Source organism: Lissotriton helveticus, chromosome 9 (assembly GCF_964261635.1).
Source record: "Lissotriton helveticus chromosome 9, aLisHel1.1, whole genome shotgun sequence".
In the NCBI taxonomy this organism is placed as follows: domain Eukaryota; kingdom Metazoa; phylum Chordata; class Amphibia; order Caudata; family Salamandridae; genus Lissotriton; species Lissotriton helveticus.
Genome location: NC_136070.1, coordinates 903081048 through 903103512, shown reverse-complemented (window position 1 = coordinate 903103512; position 22465 = coordinate 903081048). Strand labels below are relative to the sequence as shown.

Sequence of the window (22465 nt, the reverse complement as noted above, 5' to 3'; positions counted from 1 at the left end):
AGTCTCCCAGTCCTCTGCTGGATAGGCTTCAAAGAGTCAAGTCAGCGGCGGCCAGAATGGCCCTGGGATGGCCTAGAAGAACGTCAGCCTCCGCAGCCCTGGCCGAACTTCACTGGCTTCCCCTCAGGCAGAGAATACGATTTAAGTCACTCTGCCTTGTTTTTAAGGCCCTTCACGGGCTTGGACCCAGATTGCTGCAGGCTAAATTTACCTGGTATGTCCCCGCCAGGGTGCTGCGCTCCTCGTCTGCCCGTCTAGTGAGAGTCCCTAGCTTTAAAAAAGTCAGGGCAGGGGGAAGATCTTTCAGGGTGGCTGCGGCAAAGCTCTGGAACAGCCTACCTTGGGAGATTAGGCAACTAGATGAACTTCTCCCGTTCAGAAAATCTGTGAAGACCTGGCTGTTCCCTAGGGTTTGAGTGTTGTTCTACAGCTGTCCTTCGGTCATGTTCATGGAGCTCCAGCGCCAGGATGCCTGCTAGGTGACAGTGTGCTTTACAGGTTTTATAAATAAAATAAATAAATAAAAATGGCCCCTTGACCCCCACCCACATGTCCAGGCCCTGCCTGGACCAGGCCTCAAAATGCCCCCCACCCACATGACCAGGCCCCAACACCACCCCAAAAAATCGAAAAACACACAAAAATCACCACCATACAATGCCATCCATGCCCTAAATGATGTTTAAATTCAAGACACCCCACAGAAAGCCTTGGTCCATGCACCACTTAGTACCCCTGGGCATAATGGATGAAAGCAGGGCAGACTGGAAGCAGGCCTACTGCACGAAGCATACTACCTGGCTTCAAAATGGCCCCTTGACCCCCACCCACATGGCCAGGCCCTGCCTGGACCAGGCCTCAAAATGGCCGCCACCCACATGGCCAGGCCCCAACAACACCCCAAAAAAATTGATAAACACACAAAAATCACCACAATGCAATTCCATCCATGCCCTAAATGATGTTTAAATTCAAGAGACCCCACAGAAAGACTTGGTCCATGCACCACTGAGTACCCCTGGGCATAATGGATGAAAGCAGGGCAGACTGGATGCAGGCCTATTGCACAAAGCACACTGCCTGGCTTCAAAACGGCCCCTTGACCCCCACCCACATGGCCAGGCCCTGCTTGAACCAGGCCTCAAAATGCCCCCCACCCACATGACCAGGCCCCAACACCACCTCATAAAATCGAAAAACACACAAAAATTACCACAATCCAATGCCATCCATGCTAAATGATGTTTAAATTCAAGACACCCCACAGAAAGCCTTGGTCCATGTACCACTTAGTACCCCTGGGCATAATGGATGAAAGCAGGGCAGACTGGATGCAGACCTATTGCACAAAGCACACTGCCTGGCTTCAAAACGGCCCCTTGACCCCCACCCATATGGCCAGGCCCTGCCTGGACCGAGCCTCAAAATGGCCACCACCCACATGGTCAGGCCCCAACACCACCCCAAAAAAATTGATAAACACACAAAAATCCCCACAATCCAATGCCATCCATGCCCTAAATGATGTTTAAATTCAAGACACCCCACAGAAAGCCTTGGTCCATGCACCACTGAGTACCCCTGGGCATAATGGATGAAAGCAGGGCAGACTGGGTGCAGGCCTATGGCACAAAGCACACTGCCTTGCTTCAAAATGGCCCCTTGACCGCCACCCACATGGCCAGGCCCTACCCGGACCAGGCCTCAAAATGGCCGCCACCCACATGGCCAGGCCCCAACACCACCCCCAAAAAATTGATAAACACACAAAAATCACCACAATCCAATGCCATGCATGCCCTAAATGATGTTTCAATTCAAGACCCCCACAGAAAGCCTTGGTCCATGCACCACTGAGTACCCCTGGGCATAATGGATGAAAGCAGGGCAGACTGGGTGCAGGCCTATGGCACAAAGCACACTGCCTGGCTTCAAAATGGCCCCTTTACCCCCCCCCCCCCACATGGCCAGGCCCTGCCTGGACCAGGCCTCAAAATGGCCCCCACCCACATGACCAGGCCCCAACACCACCCCAAAAAATCGAAAAACACACACAAATCACCACAATCCAATGCCATCCATGCCCTAAATGATGTTTAAATTCAAGACACCCCACAGAAAGCCTTGGTCCATGCACCACTTAGTACCCCTGGGCATAATGGATGAAAGCAGGGCAGACTGGATGCAGGCCTATTGCACAAAGCACCACTGCCTGGCTTAAAAATGGCCCCTTGACCTCCACCCACATGGCCAGGCCCTGCCTGGACCAGGCCTCAAAATGGCCCCCTCCCACATGGCCAGGCCCCAACACCACCCCAAAAAATCGATAAACACACAAAAATCACCACAATCCAATGCCATCCATGCCCTAAATGATGTTTAAATTCAAGACACCCCACAGAAAGCCTTGGTCCATGCACCACTGAGTACCCCTAGGCATAATGGATGAAAGCAGGGCAGACTGGGTGCAGGTCTATGGCACAAAGCACACTAGCTGGCTTCAAAATGACCCCTTGACCCCCACCCACATGGCCAGGCCTTGCCTGGACCAGGCCTCAAAATGGCCCCACCCAAATGGTCAGGCCCCAACACCACCCCAAAAAAATCGTTGTTCACACAAAAATCCCCACAATCTTATGCCATCCATGCCCTAAATGATGTTTAAATTCAAGACACCCCACAGAAAGACTTGGTCCATGCACCACTGACTACCCCTGGGCCTACTGGCTAGTGTGGCTTTACACGCACCCCAAAATTTAAAAAAAATCCACATATAACAGTGAGCTATTCAATTCCATGACATAAATGATATTTAAGTTCAACAAAACTCACAGAAACAGTTGTATCATGCATCCATGACTAACCCGGGGCCTACTGGATACTGTGCCCACCCACGATATATATTTTTTTAAGTTGTGGAAACGTTTAAAAATTGTAGTTGCAGCAACTGCAATGCCCCCAACAAACAACACCAACTTACTTGTAAAATCTCAAATCTAAAAGTAATCCAAAAGTGATCCAAACAAAAAGTCCTCAAATACAAATATCCAGCAGCAGCCACAAAAAGTAATCCTTCCAGCTCCAGATCCAAATGAAAAGTGACCAGGACATGGACAAAGTACTGGGAGGAGCCTGCTGGACAGGAACAGGAAGTTGGAGACTCTGGGGCACTTCCTTCCTCCCACCCCCCAAAAATGGACTCCTTGCACAAAAAAGTGCAGCCAAATGTCAATCTGAGGAGTTATTCTGATCCAAATCATCATTTTCAGAAGGTTTATGCTGCCTATGGTAGATTTCTTGTCCAGAATTGCAATTTTTGTAAGTTCGGGAAAGCGAGCTGTTCAAATCTCCCGCCGGAAGTCAGCTGCACGTCACATCTACGTGTTCGCAATTCTTTACTCTCCCAGTGCAAGATGGTAGGCCGCTATGACGTACTCGTGGTCGAAAATGGCGCAGCACACGCAAACCGGGAGGAAAAACAACTCGGTAAACTCAGAATCACAGTAAGTCAACGCCGCGGGCGCGAGATTGTATTTTTGAAGCGGGACCAAGCAAAAAATCCGCCAGCTTGCGAATTGCGATTTTTTTGACAATTTCGCGCGATTCGCGGACCGCGAATTTTTCAAAAAATTTGCAAATTCCGCGAGCGGAACGTATTTTCAGCCCACACTTAGTTAATATCAGATCATGCAAGTAGTGCAATGTCTCTCACCTTGGGCTTGGCCAGACCGAAACAGAATATCTGAAGACCAAGGGCCAGATGTACAAAGAATCAATTTGCAAAAAGTGGTAGCAAACTGCACATCGATTTTTTGCACCTGAATTCTGATTTTGTGAACCTAACTACAACCTAAATACAACCTAATTACCATTCAGCTTGAGTTACAATTTGACCTACCTCATCAATACTCATGAGATTAGTCACAAATTGTGAACTACTCTGATTGGATGCTGTCATAGGTACAGTGGCCTTCTGTGCTTCGCAGACAATCATATCTGTGATCACAATTTAAATACAGCCTGTTTTCCTTAAAAAAATGGGTCTGTCTGCCTGTCATCCCCCTAGACCAATGCCCACTCCCAAACATTTTTTTTTATTCACAAACAAGACATGGTTCCACAGTGGTCTCTTCTTCTCTGCAAATGGATTACCACATTCTCTGCAGATTCAGTAACCTATCAACAGTTTGCAAAAGAAACTGAAGGTGCAAACCATTGAAACATAGAATTCAGAATTCCCATCTGGAGGGGATACCCCACACAGGCCCTTTCTAAACTGCGACTCCATATGTATCTCCTAACCCATTTTGAGATTCGATAAACACTTATCGAATAGGAAATGGGATTAGTACACTCAAAAAAAACATTTAATTGTCGCAAACCCTGTGATTTAACAAATCACAGGCTTTGCAATCACTAAATGGCTTCATATCTCTACTCTTAAAAGACAAAGTGTTTGAGATCCTGAAAACTTTTAATATAATTAATGCAAACATTAGGCTATTTCTCTGAGAAAATAAACAATCTTACTCTTCTCCTGAAGTTTGTGGGAAGTTTTCAAAGCAACCATTTGTGGTACCGTAATCTGCTTAATTTCTAAGAAAATAATCATCCTTAGAGAAAGAGAATAAACGGGGTGGAAGAACAACATAGAAACACCAAAGAAATAAATCTGTGGTCAGAATTAGAGAATCTGAAGAATCAATATAATTATATAATGAGTATGAGGGCAGGGATATGGTTTTGAAACAAAAATAAACTTGCTACTGTGAGGAAGACATGGCAAGGAAGATCGCAGCAATTGTAAATTTGAAAAACTAAGGAATATAATTAAAGTTCCTAGTTTTCTATTTAGAAGTAAACATTGATGGAATGCATTTTGGTCTCTTGTCTCTATTTATGTTTAGAAATGAGTACATGTGGGAAAACATGTGGCAATAATATCTTGACTTCCCAAACTGTCAGTTTTCTGACTGCCTACGCGATATACAGGCTGCACTAGGACTGTCACAAAACAGTGATTTAAGTTTTACTTTCCAACTTACCATTGCCTACGTTCCCAGCTTAAATAACAGCTGATTGGACGGTTTATTCACACCACGCAGAAAGGGTGTCTTTCCTGCCCCTGGGCTGCATTCCTTCACTTTCAAGCAAATGTGTTAATGAAACACAAAGAAGGGTGTGCCCAGTGCGAGGCTTTCAAAGATTAGACACGATTTTATTTCCTGGCAAATGAGAGCAAGGCTTACAGATGAAAATGGAGGTAAAGCAAACTGGGGTTGGCTCACTGTTTGCCAGAGAATAGAGTACTTGCAAACAAATCTCTGTGAGAAAAACGTTACTAGGGTCACGATAGATTTTCAATTTGTTTTGTTATATGCAAACCAAAAATGTTTGTCAAATAGGACAGTAGGTTCTCCATAAAAATAGTAGTGGAAAAATACCAGTTGGTTTGCCACTCTCATGACCAAATGCCCACAGAGAAAATACATTTGGTTACAAACAGGCAAAATCATTAGAAATTAAATATGGATAAATATAGACAAAAATGTCAAAAACTATATGCAACATAAACGGGAGACTCAAATATTATTTCCTCAATTAAAAATGATAACAATACAGTAGAGACAATAGTAAAAGACAGTTTTCAAAGCCTACTACAAGATGTTATACATTGGTAAACAGAATGCGCCAGATATCTACCAGCGATTGACCTGTTCAAGGGCTAACTTGCTGATAGATTAATGTTAGGTCTTCCAAACCCCGTCATGGCAGGGCACAATAGTCTTGGTTATCTTCACAATCACAAACAAAAAACAGAATGAAAGAATGAATACATTAATGGAATAAATGTATAAAGCATGGCAGTTACATGGGGCCATCCTGATACTAAATGGCATGAGACTTGTTCAGACCAAAGAAAAACATAGGTCACATAATTGCAATGTAGAGTAAACAGACACGTCTGATGCATTTTACAGACAAACCGAAAATGGTCTCTGAATTTACATTAAATTATAGATTTCATACTGTGGGGACCAATAAATAGAACCCTCCACCTCCCCACTTTGAACAACTGATGCTTGCAAGACTCATTATTAAGGTAGTAGACAAGATGAGTGAGTGCAACTGAGAGTAAGGATGGAGTCTAGGTTGAATAATTTGCAGTCCTTTTTATTTAAACAAACAATGACATAAACACAGCATCTGAAACTGGGTGCATTGATGTAGAGATATCCAAGGGAGCCACTTCATATGAGAAGAGGATGGGCAACAGGTAAGCACATTCCAAAGAACTCTCACCAGAGCATTTTTACCCTGCTGATTTTGCAGGATATACTTCATAGGGGGACCAAAGCAGAGCACATTGCAATAATCAATATGCAATAGGATAAAAGCACAAACCACGGTCTTCAGCCCAGATTTCAGAAGTAGAGGGCATACTTGGTGCAACAACTTCAGATCGTGGTAGGAGAAAATGCTGACTCATTGATCTATCTGACAATAAAAACAGACATGAATGACATTGCTTCACAAAAGTACTTTCCAAACAATGTCTGGTCCTGTCCCTTCTTTGAATTGTCATTAGACATTGCTTCTCTAAGCTTTGAAAAACGCCTCATGCTTAACAGCGCTAGGGGGCGAACCATGTGTCAGCTGTCTTGCATTTTAGAATAAAGAAGATAAATGTCATATCAATGAACGTTGATCAAGAATAAATACTGGGAATCAGAGCATCTGCCTCATTATTGTATCCAATATTCATTGAGACAAAGTCTAATTGTTTGGATCTGCATATGCAGTTGAACTATTATGACCTTAGCCTAATATTAATAGGTACTCCTGGTCCTCAAACATTTCCTAATAATTCTCTGCATATGCCTGGGTTAAGGGTTACCCACCTGGACCATGTACCACTCCATGAACTCCAAGGAGTAGCCACAAAATTAATATAACCCCCACTTTGACCATACATATGGTCAGTGAACCTGCAAAGCTTTTTTCCTTCCTTTTTTTTCCTCCCATCTTATCTATCTATCCTCTCACATTTCCATCTATCCATTTATCAACCTGTTCTTCTTTTTATCTTTTCATCCACTCACACATCCAACTAAACTTTTGACATTCCCTCTATCGTCTCACTTTATACATTCATTCTTGAACCTATCAATATATCCCTGTATCTATCCATATCACCACCCATCGATCAATTGTCTCTTCTATTCTCATAATTTCACATACCTGTTCATTCTTCCATTCACTCAGACTCTTAATTATCAATTCTTGCAATTTCAGTCCATGCTTTCACCTTTTCTATATTCGTCTTTATCCTTTCACCCTGCCATCAATGTATTCACCCTTGCTTCTTTTCACCCATTCATCCAACCTGTCACCTTTTCATCGTACTTCCCTTTCATGTGTTCTTATTTTCATTCACCTTTGAGGCCTATAAATAATGAATATTTTAGAGGAGGTGAGTTCACCAGCCCATGAAGCCCAGTTTACGCTTCCAAGCGGGGGTTCGCCATGCCATTGTATGAACTGGAGCTATAAAGGGTGACTGCAGGAGCCCTAACGAGCTGTTGCATTAATACCAACAATTATGGCAGAAAAGGAGGATACAAATAAATGGTATACTGGAACAAGTGGAATGGGAAATAAATCTATCAAATGTTCGACCTACACTCACAAAATGATATACATTAAACATAAACGGGGTAAGATAACACTGAATGTTAATTTTTTTTTATTAAAAACAGCTGTTATCAAAATAGACAGCAGAGCTATACGTGGTAATATGCAAATTTCAAAGGCAGGGACATCTGGATTCCAAACTGTACTCTGTTTCTTGACACCAAATATTGACAGAGATAATAAAAATGCAAGTGAGTTGGCTCAAGGAATGGTAGGCAGAGACTGCAATCCCTCTAACACAAAACTAATGGTAGTTGATATGATGTGTATCATTATCATATAAAATCACCCCAAACCTTGCCTATGTGAGGCTTTGGCTCCTTCATAAGCTGCACTGGACACCTGGGAGACTTCATAAAGTGCTACTAATTGATACAGGCAGAATTTGGAATTGTAATAAAGAGGAGACTTGCCATACATCACTTTATCATGCAAATGTATTGGACTGTTGTAGCAAGGCACAATCAATGAGAAAATGAATTTACATGCATATGTACTTTAATTGCCTTTGTTTTTAATATGAAAATGCTAATACGCATGTGTGTCTTAACGTTCGCTTTTACATGCTAATAATCAGTTGGGATGCCGTTTTTGTACCTGTGAGAAGATCACTAGTCCTAGGGCCTTATCTACAGTTTGGTAGATAGAGTAGTATTCGTTGGGAAGATGGAGAACATTCACTCTGCCATCCGGTGGGTACTTCAGCCTGCCAATTTAGAGCTGACGACCGGCCCTGCGGTTATCACTCTACATTGAAAGGAATTGCTGTCACAGCCGTCTTTAAATGTACCAACGTTTTTATGAACAGCCACCAAACTTTGGACATTTTTCAGTTTTTTAAAAATAAACTCTAAAACTGGGAAATTGTTTAAAAAAAAAAACCTTATGTACTTCCTCTGATGGCCCCTCGTCAACCACAGGAAATATTCAGTTGACTGAGCAAGCGGTGGGCTCTGCCAACTGTATATTCAGTACAGTATCCTCCGCTCTGGTAGGGGAGCGTCGCCCCACTGCTCGTGAAGCAGTATAAAAAAAAGTAAATCATAATAACACAAGTTATCATTATTTTATTTTTAGTATTGCCAGGTTAGGTTGGGGCGGGGCTGGGCTTGGCTCACATGACATCCAGGAGGAGAAGTGGTTGCTGCACTCTAAAGCGCGCGTAATGGTTTGGCCGGCCGTCTTGGTCTGTCCAAACCGTCATGCGCACTTTGCATGTTCTCCACCCAAGCTACATTCCAGCCTGGGTGGAGAACATACCCAGGCTCCCATTCTCTGTCTGAGCTCCGAACCACAGCGCTCAGACCAATCACAATACTGCACTGCAGCGTTGTGATCGGGTTAGGGGAAGCAATCACAACGCTGCATTGCAGAATTGTGATTGGTTTTGGGGAGCCTAGGAGCTTCCTGGTTTAGAAGCGGAGGAGAGACGACGTGGGAGAGACGAAGGAGAGACATGGCGATCAGGTAAGTGAATTCTTTTTCCCTCTTACCCCGACACCACCCCTCCCCCGCCCCCCTCTCCCATCCACCCCCTTCCCTCCGCCACCCCTGTACCGTACCAGTTGCAACTGTGTATATTTCAGGTCTGCCTGTCTCTAAATGAAGCGGGTGTATGTGAGTTTGGTAGGAGGCATGCCCTTGCTTGTTTGCCACAGAGTACTTTGGGGCATATCAGCAAGTGCAGGCGATAATTATCGCTCAGCGCTCTTAGCACGAGGATAATTATCGCCGGCTAATGCTGGATTGTATCGCTGAGATAGCTAGCTATCAGCAACGCTTATCTCAAAAGCAATACAATTCAAAGTGCAAGCAGCCAAAAGTGCGATTATCGCTGGAAATCCAGCGATAATCGCACAACGTTTGGCGATAGCTTGATAATAGGGCAGGGCATACTTAGCCATCATATCCACCTTCCATTGAATATAATGACTAAGTCAGACTGAAAGCAGGCGTAAGGAAATTAGCGATAACTGAGGTTAGCGCTACTTTTCTTATCGCTATGCTGTTTAGCGTGCAGCTTGTTAATTGGAGAAATGTAGGTTAGCGACATTTCTCACGTTATTTATGTGTGGAACGCTCACTTTGCATCTCATTAGAGATGTAAAGGGAGGTATAGGGAAAAAGGGTGCTAACATGCGATTATGCATGCTAGCACCCTCTTGTTACTGGGTAATAGCTTTATCTCCGCTTTTTTGGCATTTAAAGCCAAAAAAGCAGAGAAAAAGCTCTTTGTGCGAAAAACTCTAAATCAGAGCCTTAGTATTGTTACATACTTACAAGCATTTGAAATGAGCTATAGTTCTGATAATTCATGTATTACATTTCATATTTTTACTGAGTTGTAGCAGCAAAGCATGGCTTTGTTCTGAAATTGGCACAATGAAACAAGGATTTCAGAAAGTAGATGACTCAACTCGTGTTTGTGTTAATGGCATCTGTCAATGACTTCTCCCAAACCTTACAAAGAGAAGTTCTTGGCACCTTCTTATTAGAAGTTATTTACAAATTTCTACTTTGTCATGCGTTGCAGCCTCCATTTACTTATATTGAAAAATACTGTATAAAGATGATTAGGAAATGTATGTCTTCTAGCACCATATCGTCCACTTGATCAAGGACGAAGCTGTGGACCTGGAAACAGCAACAGTCTTGCTTTTTTTATTGCATACGGGCTATATTGCATGTTAGACTTCCATGTTCTATCCTGAGCGCTGTTTTATATTTTGTGGTGGAAAAGATTTTTGAAGTACGCTCTTTGCTTTACACAATAATTTGTTTTGGGTAACACACGGTTAAAGAGTTAGCTAGCTTCATTTAATCTCAAGGATACATCACTTCTTGATATTTTCTTCAATTATGTAGCAAACGTGTTAGCTCTCAGCATACATTTCCTCCACCATGACCAAGGTCAATTACCGACTATACTATAATTCCCCTTCCAAACGATATGGGCCAGATGGTCAAACTCCTTTTGAAGTAATGCACAGTAACCTTTTATCTTTCTGGCTAACTTAGTCTGTAAATTGCAACTTTTTTCTGTTGAGATAGCTTATTTCTCTATTTTGTCTTTAATTACTTCAATTTAATTTCCATGCCGTATGAGTGTACGCTAACTGATTCTAGGTCTTTAGTATCACTTTTACCAAAATGTACAATTCCTAAATCTAAAGAAACTGGGCTTGGGCCTTTTTCGTTATGTTTGAGCAGCCTCCTCCCTCCCCCCTCCGACCTCCTCCCTTCCACAATCCCGGTTACCGTTAACTGGCGGCCCTCATTCCAGCTCCATTTTCTAGCCTCTGGAGGTTCCAGCTCGTTACCTCCTGTCCCACCCTCCGTCACAGTTCCAGTGCCCCCTTCGGTTCTCCAGTCCGCTTTACCGTAACCCCTCTCACCTGGGCAGTTGGTAAAGGTCCCATCCGCTCCAGTGGGCGCGGCCACCAAACTACCAGAGAGCGGCTTAGAATGTCCGCAAGATCAGAAAATAACAGCGCGAGATGTCCGGTACGTGGTGAGGGTGCGCGCGCGAACCACGAGCGAGTGAAGGGCCTACTCTGGCCGTGACGAGAGAGCGCGTGACGGATGAGGCCTAGGCGAGCGTTGTCTCTCAACAAAACAAGCCCTCACTGGAGGCCCGGAATATGGAGACAAAGTAACTGTGCTGAGAAACATCTAAAATCATAGTACAACCAAAATAAATGGCTCTAACTAGTAACACTGCGTCATCTGATGGCCGAGTTTACTGATTAAGGTATACAATCTACATTGATCGTAGATGTTGAGACCAGACCCAACGTTTTGGAATGTTCGAGTTCGCTTTTACAGGGACACCCGTGTTTGCCCTTTTATTGGAAGGGAACGACAGATATTCGGGGGCATAGCTTGGTCAGTAAGATTAGGGAAGTGTGAGTTTCTGGTTTTTCAACAACCACAATCATATAATATTCAAATGCATTATATGATAAGGGTGAAAGGGGCCTAAGGGGCAGTAGAAAGAGAGAGGAACGCGGATTGGTAGAGGAACAAAGTTAGAAAAAACACAATATTTTGTAAAATAACCAACGTTTTTGAGGAATTTTAAAACAGAGGGAGAGTGGGTGTGTGTGTGCGTATAAAAATTCCTGGTGAGATCCCACTGACAACTCCCCATACCCGACTGGGGACGCGATTTATGCCACGTATCTGAGGAGGTTCAAACGCAGCAGGAGCCAAGGAGTCTGAGAAGCCACTACTGAGCCCAAAAGCCGTGAGGGGAACGGCGCAGCGTGTCCTTTGGCCTGCGCCCGAGACAGTAAAAACACAAGCCCCAGAAGTCTGTGGGTCAGGCGCCCAGGAAGTGACACCATATGAGGGCGTCTGAGGCCTTCAAAACCAGCCCGGCCCTCTCGCAGCGCGGGACGCGATTTATACCACGTATCTGAGGAGGTCCAAACGCAGCAGGAGCCAAGGAGTCTGAGAAGCCACTACTGAGCCCAAAAGCCATGAGGGGAACAGCGCAGCGTGTCCTTTGCCCTGCGCCAGAGACAGTAAAACCACACGCCCTAGAAGTCTGTGGGGCAGGCGCCCAGGAAGTGACGCCGCGTGAGGGCGTCTGAGGCCTTCAAAACCGGCCCGGCCCTCTTGCGCGGGCGGGCCCGGTCGCTGCCCGTCAGAGGCCAGAAGAGGCTGGGCTGGGCTACCCCTCTTAATATCCTCACCATCTCCTCTGGAATTGCTTGATACCCAAAGGTACTTTTAAAATCATTCCATTTTGGGTATTTGTATTAATTGCTGTTGGACTGTTTATGCCAACTATTCTTCTCTGTTGTTATCAGTCCCTTTTGGATATTGTGTGGTTGAAAGTATTAAGTTCTGTGCATTGCGGGACTTGTCCACCCGGTTGTAAGAATGAGTGACAAAGGCAAAAACACTAAGCATACCACCTCTCGCCCCAGGACTAGACTCCAGGCTGCAACAGCACAACCTCTCCCAAGCCTCACTGCCATAGACTAGATGCTACAAAAGACGATTGGGGTAGTGGCATCTGCAATAGAGAATACGGAGAGGCGATTATCGATTACTCCAACTATCCCCCCTCTCCAGACTGTTGAGGACTTTGCAGCTGTTACTGTTAATTCCCCTTATTTTAGCTCCTCCCTTATGTGCTCTTTCGCAGAGTTGCCCTGTGCACAAATTGATCTTGATGTTAATGACTCTCCAGAGATTGCAAATTCCCCTTCCCACTCTTTAGTAAGTAAAGCCCCTAAACCCCGACCGAGAAGTAAGAAAAAGAAAAGGAAAACAAATGTAGCCAAAAGAACCACGACTCCACCTCACCTGACTGTGCACAGGTTGTTGTCGGTCCTTCTCTATTCAATGTGGGAACTCCTGTTTGGGTTACTCAACTTTTATCTGATTTCGAAGCTCATATGGAACAGATTATTGGTTCATATTTTAAACCACTGACATCTAGGCTTGATAGATTAGTCACCATCATTAATAATTTAGGTCTAGGGAGAACCCAGATGACTAGTCCTCCGGGGAACTCTGCAAATAATAAGCCCACCTCTATCTCCAATCCTAAAATTCCATCAACCAGTAAAAATGTACCAGCTGTACCGGCTAGGGCAACTGGTAATTCTAATCCCGACCCTATTTTACCTCTGCCCAGGGTCGGAAAAGTAGATGCTGGAAATACTACAATGTCGAGGGGGACAACTGAATCCAGAGCAAATCCAACGAACCAGCAAGCCCAAGCGAGCAGAAATAGTGCAGAGGAGGGCTATTTAGCTCTTTTGCCTACCCTTGATCTCCCTCCTGGGTCTTCACCATACGCTGTGGTCCTTTCTGGGGTCCCCCCCTTAAGCCAGGGTAAAAGTGAGGATTATTTTGAATTAAAAAACAAATGCATAAAATGGCTCAATTTCAACAGGCCTCTCCCCCCTAACGTCTCCGGCGAAATATTGAGTGTCAGAAGAGTAGACTGGATTGGGACTGGACCTAAAACTATTGTGGGGAACAGTGTGGTGATTAACTTTAGGGACCCACGTTCTGTAGAATATATCTGCAGTAGGTCACCATCCTGGTCTAATACCCAAATATTCCCCCCACACTTGTCATACTTCTATTCTACTCCCCTTCGGAGGATTGGACAGAATAGAGGTATGCGACAGGACGGGGGTTGGAACATTTTACCATCCAGAACCCAACAGGGAGCAACATCTTGGGAGGGCTGTCAGTTTACCCCCTTACTTTCAATATTTCCACAGAGAAATAGGTATAGCATGCTAGAACGGGTTGACTGACGCCCTGTGTGCCAGAGTTTTTTGCCCCAAATACGCAGCAGTCTGGGTACCCAAATAGGGACATGGGTGGGCAATGATGATAGTAGTACCCCTGATAACATAACAACATATGCTAACTCCACAGATGTTGGGATAGAATCGGGGGCTGGTACTCTGCAGGCGGGGTTCTGTGCTTCCCCCGAGGAAATTCTAATAGGGGAGGCAATGGAAAAGTCATCAGAGCCCAAGCTCTTATTGTGCAGTACTGGGCCTGATCAAAGTAAGGGCGAACCATCAAACAACACCAGCCCAGTCGACAGCAGTATAAAAATATTGTCCTGGAATGTGGCTGGAATGAAAAGCAAACTGCCTTTACCTGAATGGGGCTCTTTTATGGCAATGCATGATATTTGCCTGTTGCAGGAAACATGGGCACTGGAGGAGTTTGTAAGGACCGGCTTTGCCACTTTTGATGTCCTGGTGACAACTAGGGGTAGGGGGAGGCCTTCGGGTGGCCTGTCAATATGGGTGGGCACGCATTTGGGTGTCCAGGCAGTTCAGATACCAACTAACTCTCTTGATGTCCAATGCGTACTTATAACACCTCAAGGTAGGCCCCAGGTGGCCATATTAAATATCTATTCAAGACCACTCAGGAGTAGCCAGGAATCAGACACTATTGAAACATTAAACAGGTTGTTCAGTCTCTCGACTCTTTGTAGGTGGCGACTTCAACTGCCAGTTCGAGCCCCTCGTGACTTCTAATGTGGGTGAACCGGACGATGAGGACCGGTACTGGCATGTTCCCGATCCATTAATCCCGACTGTCAGAGCATGGACCCCACTGGTCCTGCAAATCAAATCCTTCTCCCTTTCAACATCTCTGCGGGCGAGTAACGGGAGAGTGGAGCCCGACAAACCAGGATCAGCCACGTTTAATAGATTGGGACAAACTTCTATCATTGATTATATTATGATGGAAGCTAGACATTGGGACAAATTGTTGGAATTTAGGGTTCACCCACAGCAAGACAGCGATCACAATGCCCTTGTCTTAACACTTAAACCTGGGAGTTTCGGGTTAACAAACCCTCCTCCTATGTCTAATGGTATATTGTTGCCACTTTTATGTCTAATGGTCCATTGTTGCCACTTTTGATCTCCAATAATAGGCGGAGGGTAAAATGGCCCTACCTCTAGGACTCCCACATTAAACTTGCTGAAATCTACCAGATAGCAATACCGTTGCTAGTAGACATGGGGGATATAGCCATTGACAATTTGGATTTAGACTCACAGGGCAGAGCTGTGGAAATTCACAAACAGCTGGCTGCCAGGCTTGTGGATGTGTTTAGTCCCATGGGAAGGGAAAAAGCCTACCAGGCCAGGACACATCCTTGGTATGATGTTGCCTGTAGGAAATCTAAAAAAGATTTGCTCTCTGCAATAAAAACCAAAGACAGAATTAATATTAAGAAATTCCACCTCAAATATAAAAAGGCTATTACCAGGGGAAAGAAGCAATGGGAGGAGAGCAGATGGGAGGAGCTTAGCTCTGCACTCTAACGCAGGGACTCCAAAACGTTTGGACTATTGTGAGTTCTGGTGTGGGCGGGGGAGGATCGGCCTCAACTCCGAGTAATAGCACCCGTAGTGTGGGAAGCGCACTTCGGTGCGGTATACGCCAATTCGGTTGAAGAGACTATCCTCCCTCCCAATTCCGATCCTCCCCAAGAGTATATACCGGTGGTGCCAAGGGAAATTGTGGCATGTCCCCTGTTCCCTGTCCCGGGACCCAGCCACGAGTATCGACTGGCTGGGTTCTTGGATGGTGACCGGGGGCTTGGCCCCCGGCTTTTTGGGGACGTGTATAATCTAGAATGGTCCGAAGAAATCACCCTAAAGGAGGTCGAGTCTGAAATAGCAAGACTAATACCAAATAAGGCCCCCGGCCTAGATAAAATCCCCGGGGATTAATTCCGATCTCAACCCAAAATATGGGCACTGTATCTGGTTGTCTTATTTAATGCAATTCTTAGGGGAATCGACCCACCAGATACCTGGCTCGGTGCCGAGATCGTTCCCATTTTTAAGAAAGGCTGCCCATTAACACCATCAAACTATATGCCGATAAGTCTCATAGACACCACACAGAAACTAATGGGCAGGGTCATTCTAGATAGGATCCAGGGGTGGATGGATGAAAATGAAATACTAACTACACTCCAGGCCGGGTTCAGGACGGGTATTTCCACTCTGGATCAAATATTTCGGCTACAGGTCTTATTCTGGAAGACGGTGAGAATGGAGGGTGGCAGCCTCTATCTCATCTTCGTTGACCTGCGGGCCGCCTTCGATTTAGTTCCAAGGGAAAAACTGTGGAAAGTCTTAGCAGAACTAGGTCTCCCATCCTATCTACTGAACATCTTAATTAGGCTTCACACTAGTAATTATGCCCAAGTTAGGTGTGGGAGGCACGGGGATCTCTCGGCATGTTTTCCTGTTTTGAAGGGTGTACGCCAAGGGTGCGTCTTGGTGCCAACGCTATTCTGTCTTTACATCAATGGCCTTGTCGACTATCTAATTGGTGTAAATGACAATGATGCCCCTAGGTTGGCTGCCAGGTGAGTGCCCGCTCTGATGTTTGCGGATGACACTTTGTTGTTATCCAAAACATCATCGGGCATCCAGCGCACCCTGGATGGCTTCTCAGCATTTTGTGCTTTACGGGGTTTGGAGATTAACTTGGACAAGACCAAGTTCATGATTTTCAATCTCCCAAAGCAGACGCACCCGAACCCCATTCTTAACGGTTCTGCCCTAGAGAGAGTTAAAACCTTTGTCTACCTGGGCATTACCCTGACGGAAAATTTTGACTGGGGTTCCCAAATCTCCAAATCAGCCCTTAGGTTATCCCAAGTAATGGGGGGCATTAACAAAGTCCACAGAATCTCAGATTTCAAGCCGGCAGCCCCGGTCATTGAAATATACCGACTACAAGCAAGAATGGCCTCAACGTACGGTGCAGAACTTTGGGGTCACAAAAATATATTGAATCTCCTGAGGGTTGAGCAGGGCTTTATGAGGAGCGTTTTGGGGTTGCCAACTAGTACACCACTTATTCCTCTACGACTTGACTTGGGGTTGGAATCTATAGAAGAATTAGTATCAGCACGGCCCTTGCTCTATTGGAAGAGACTTTGGTCAGTGCCCGAACTAGCCCCATATAGAGAGGAATTTCCAGAGGTTTGGGCTCTTCTAAAAGGCAAGAACATTCCGTGGCTGTGCCATATCAAGTCCCTTAGTGTACGGATTGGTTTGCCTCAGCTCTGGGAGACCCCGGAGGTGTGTTTCCCGGGGATATCCAAATTAGAACTCAAAAGTCAGTTGAGGCAGCAGTATTTATTAGCCCTACAGCGTTCAGGTTCCCTAGCAAGACTTTCAGCAGAGTTCCTCCTGGTGAAATCTGAATTGCGTGCGGAGGAATTTTTAAATGTAATTTATCCACCGCTTGCGAGGAAGCTCTACATCCAGCTAAGGCATGGCACTTTACCACTTAGAACGAAGTTGTGTATGCATAAGGATATGCAGATACATCCCCACGTAGGCACACCAATTAGACAAGATGCCTTTCAGTAGTTGATCATTCCAAATGTAGGAAGTTTATTGAAACAACAGATTTTTATCGTAGAAAAGTCGATATTCAATTCATATCGGTTCACTGTTGTTGAACATTATCAAAATGAGGAACATTCAAGAAGCATGAATTCACTCCGATGCATTTCGGGCGGTGCCCTTTCTCAAGGAGTGCTAGGAAGAAGACAGAAATGTGTAAGAATTGGGGGGCGAGGCGCGTGGTTTGGGACTAAATAACTTAATGTGTCTATCAATGTGTGAGGACATTAGAGCATAGTTAAAAACGGAAGGGTAAGTGAAGAGTGATACTAACCGGTGACTAAGGCGGGGTGTGAAATTTACCGATATCTGGACGTGAATAACAAACATATCGAAATGATGGGCTAACAAACGGAAAACAACTTACTTGTGGTTCGATATAACGCGAGGCGTTACTTTCAGGTTCGGTACAGGGTGAAAACGCTGGGCGTGAATGATGTAAAGGTGAGAAAAAGCAGCGAAATAGAAAATGGACTCGAAACCGGACTGGGATGAGTGCAAGAGGTGACGCCATCTTAGAGTGGGGAAAATAAAATAAAAGGGAAAGTGAGGTGAATGGTTGAAGACTGTGAAGAGAAGTGAACTCAAAAAAGATAAAAGCACCACAGTGAAAATTAAATGAAACATGGGCAATAGAGAAACAATGTAATACGTTTTGAATAAATTACAGGTAACAGCTATATTCAAAGCGATCATTAAGGCCAAATGGCTTCTGGGTCTGTAGGCGGAACATCCATTCAAGTTCTCTTTTTAATAGGAATTTGTTATTGTCAGTCCCTTCTTTTTTATTCACTATTTCAAGGATAATGAATTGCAGTTGGGCAATGGTATGTCGGGCTTCCAAATAGTGCATGGCAATGTTGGATTTTGTGTTTTTAAGTCGAATATTGGATTTGTGTTCGTTTAAGCGTGTCTTAATTTTTCTTTCTGTTTTGCCAACATATAATTTGCCGCATGGACATTTCAAAGCATATATTAGATTGCAAGAGTCACATGTCCCATTAACTTGCAGTTTGATAGCTTTGCCTTTCATCGGGTGTCGGATGATATTGCCCTTAATGACACAATTGCAGTGGCTACAGTTGAGACAGGGTTGGGTGCCTTTGTAGTTTTGAACTATGGAAGTTGGTCTAGACAAGATTTCTTTGATATTTTTGCTTCTTGTATGTGCAAACAGAGGTAAAGGTTTAAACATGTCACCAAAGTCTGGTTCAACTTGAAGGATTGGCCAGTGTTTGAGAATGATTCTTTTGTAGATGTTGCTGGCGGTAGAGTATTTAGATACCAAAACTATTCGTTGTTGGTCCTTCATAGGTTGTTTGGTGAGAGCCTCTTGTCGTGTTATTTGTGCCACTCGAGTTTGTGCCTCAGATAGAATCTGTGTGGGATATCCTCTGTCCAAAAATCGATTGTGCATTTCTTGCAAGCGTATTTTCATAGTGTCTTCATCGGATACTATTCGTTTGACCCGTAGTAGTTGAGAAAAAGGCAGATGCTTTTTGAGAGACTCTTGATGGTAGCTGTGATAGTGTAGGGTGTTGTTCCGGTCGGTACTTTTTCTATGAAGGTCCGTGGTTATGCCAGTGGGAGAAATTTTAATGTTGACATCCAAGAATGTTATTTCTGAATGGCTGATTTGCCAGGTTAACTTGATACGTTCGTCTTTTGAGTTAAGCCGATGGAGAGATTGTTCCAGAGATTCTTTGGAGTCCGTCCAGACGAAAAAAAGATCGTCGATGTATCTGACATAGAGTTTAACCTTTTCTTGAAAATACCGCCAGCAACATCTACAAAAGAATCATTCTCAAACACTGGCCAATCCTTCAAGTTGAACCAGACTTTGGTGACATGTTTAAACCTTTACCTCTGTTTGCACATACAAGAAGCAAAAATATCAAAGAAATCTTGTCTAGACCAACTTCCATAGTTCAAAACTACAAAGGCACCCAACCCTGTCTCAACTGTAGCCACTGCAATTGTGTCATTAAGGGCAATATCATCCGACACCCGATGAAAGGCAAAGCTATCAAACTGCAAGTTAATGGGACGTGTGACTCTTGCAATCTAATATATGCTTTGAAATGTCCATGCGGCAAATTATATGTTGGCAAAACAGAAAGAAAAATTAAGACACGCTTAAACGAACACAAATCCAATATTCGACTTAAAAACACAAAATCCAACATTGCCATGCACTTTTTGGAAGCCCGACATACCATTGCCCAACTGCAATTCATTATCCTTGAAATAGTGAATAAAAAAGAAGGGACTGACAATAACAAATTCCTATTAAAAAGAGAACTTGAATGGATGTTCCGCCTACAGACCCAGAAGCCATTTGGCCTTAATGATCGCTTTGAATATAGCTGTTACCTGTAATTTATTCAAAACGTATTACATTGTTTCTCTATTGCCCATGTTTCATTTAATTTTCACTGTGGTGCTTTTATCTTTTTTGAGTTCACTTCTCTTCACAGTCTTCAACCATTCACCTCACTTTCCCTTTTATTTTATTTTCCCCACTCTAAGATGGCGTCACCTCTTGCACTCATCCCAGTCCGGTTTCGAGTCCATTTTCTATTTCGCGGCTTTTTCTCACCTTTACATCATTCTCGCCCAGCGTTTTCACCCTGTACCGAACCTGAAAGTAACGCCTCGCATTATATCGAACCACAAGTACGTTGTTTTCCGTTTGTTAGCCCATCATTTCGATATGTTTGTTATTCACGTCCAGATATCGGTAAATTTCACACCCCGCCTTAGTCACCGGTTAGTATCACTCTTCACTTACCCTTCCGTTTTTAACTATGCTCTAATGTCCTCACACATTGATAGACACATTAAGTTATTTAGTCCCAAACCACGCGCCTCGCCCCCCAATTCTTACACATTTCTGTCTTCTTCCTAGCACTCCTTGAGAAAGGGCACCGCCCGAAATGCATCGGAGTGAATTCATGCTTCTTGAATGTTCCTCATTTTGATAATGTTCAACAACAGTGAACCGATATGAATTGAATATCGACTTTTCTACGATAAAAATCTGTTGTTTCAATAAACTTCCTACATTTGGAATGATCAACTACTGAAAGGCATCTTGTCTAATTGGTGTGCCTACGTGGGGATGTATCTTCATATCCTTATGCATACACAAGTTCGTTCATGTCCATAGTGTTTCAGTCGGAGACACCACCCACCAGAGCACCCGCTACATCGTTTACCCCAATTTTGAACTTATTTAACCATTGCTGTGCACCACCAATCACCTTTTCGATTATTCCGCAATCCGCCTCTGGAGGTCGCACGCACCAGAATGCAGTATGAAGAAATCAGCCGAAGCACTGAAGCTCGAGCACATACCCTTGCGTATGATGATGAGGAACGTCAACGCATTTATGCTCTAATTGATGAAGACATCACCCCAGCTTCCACCACCCGCAATAAAGAACAATGTATACGACAACTACTATATCTTTCTAAAAGACACATCAACCAAAAGCTCCATGCGAGCACATTATTGAAATATCATCGGGCACTCAGAATCCCTCGCGGTTTAAGGATCGCGTTGAAACCATCTTTGTGTAAAAACTCCAAAACTTTTAAAGATAAATGGGATGGAATATTAAATAAATGTAGTTTGGATCTGATCCTCTTAATAGTCGAAGAACTCTCCGGCATTCTGAAGGAACTTGAACACGAGATCAAAGACATCGACAAAGAACTCAAAGAAATGTTAACCCCAGAAGAATTGACTAATACATTGGAAGATTTGAAAATCACCCTGGACAAACATCAGAGAGAAATCAATGAGCGAAAAATCAGAAAATTTCGTAGGGACACGCTTGATTACAAGCTAGATGAAGTTTACTCCTGGGCGGACATTTACGCCCAACGACGACGCAATCGGCCCTCAAACATGCAGACCGACACATCATCTTCTGGTAGTGACACTTCAACCCGTCAACCTCGTAAAAACACCACTTCCAGATCAGCTCAAGAACAAGCTAGCACTTCTACTACCTCAAACATCCAAACTTCTGCGGTTCATTTTTTAGAGTCAGACACGGAGACCGTCGAAGACTCCGGAGGAGCAAAAACAAAAGAAAAAGAATCCACTGCCCCTACTACACGGAGCAAAGCAATCGTGAAGGATCCAAAACCAAAAAAGAACATCTAGTCATTAATATTTCAAGCACTACTATTAGTCCACATCAAATGAACCTACTTGAAAGAGGCACATCTTTCGTTCCAACAGCACATACCAACCAATTGGAACTCGAAGTGAGCACCTTCAAATTCGTCAGAAAACTCAGATTGCGCCACTTTTTTGAAAATGTTATGTCCCTTACCCAAGGTGACAAACCAGATCAGCTGAAAGGTCTTCGACCTCCCAGTTCATATCAGGCTCCTAGCAGTCATAAATCCATTGATTTATTTGAAAAACTTGTTCACAACGATGTAGCCAAAATCAACTTCAACAAAAGAACTAGAAATCAGAATCTCACCACTAAGGACCGAGACACCCTTAAATCCTTAGCCAACAAACCAGATATCAAATGCATTAAGGCTGACAAAGGAGGAGCCTTAGTCATACTTGACACTGCTCTATACACACAACGTCTTCAAGAACATATACAAGACACTTCTCTTTATATGAGGCTTGAAAATAATCCCACCAGGGAGTTTCAGAACACTCTCAAAGACATCGTCATGCGAGCCTTTCAAAATGATATTATTCAAGAACGCACCAAGAACTTCCTGTTGGTGGAACATCCGAGGAGCCCTACGATACACATGAGCCCTAAAATACATAAGGATCTTAAAAATCCCCCGTT

General features: G+C 44.0%; 1 protein-coding gene across 2 annotated transcripts in view; it reads right to left on the bottom strand.

Annotated features, from left to right (window-relative positions):
* Positions 1–11166, bottom strand: part of LOC144781977 (uncharacterized) — a 393757-nt gene extending 382591 nt beyond the window's left edge. The window contains exon 1 of one of the 2 annotated variants that reach the window (XM_078661070.1): positions 11091–11166. The gene's annotated coding sequence lies outside the window, so the exon portion shown is untranslated. The remainder of the gene's footprint in view (positions 1–11090) is intronic. The other variant, XM_078661075.1, reaches the window with a different exon arrangement.
* Positions 11167–22465: the final 11299 nt, after the last annotated feature.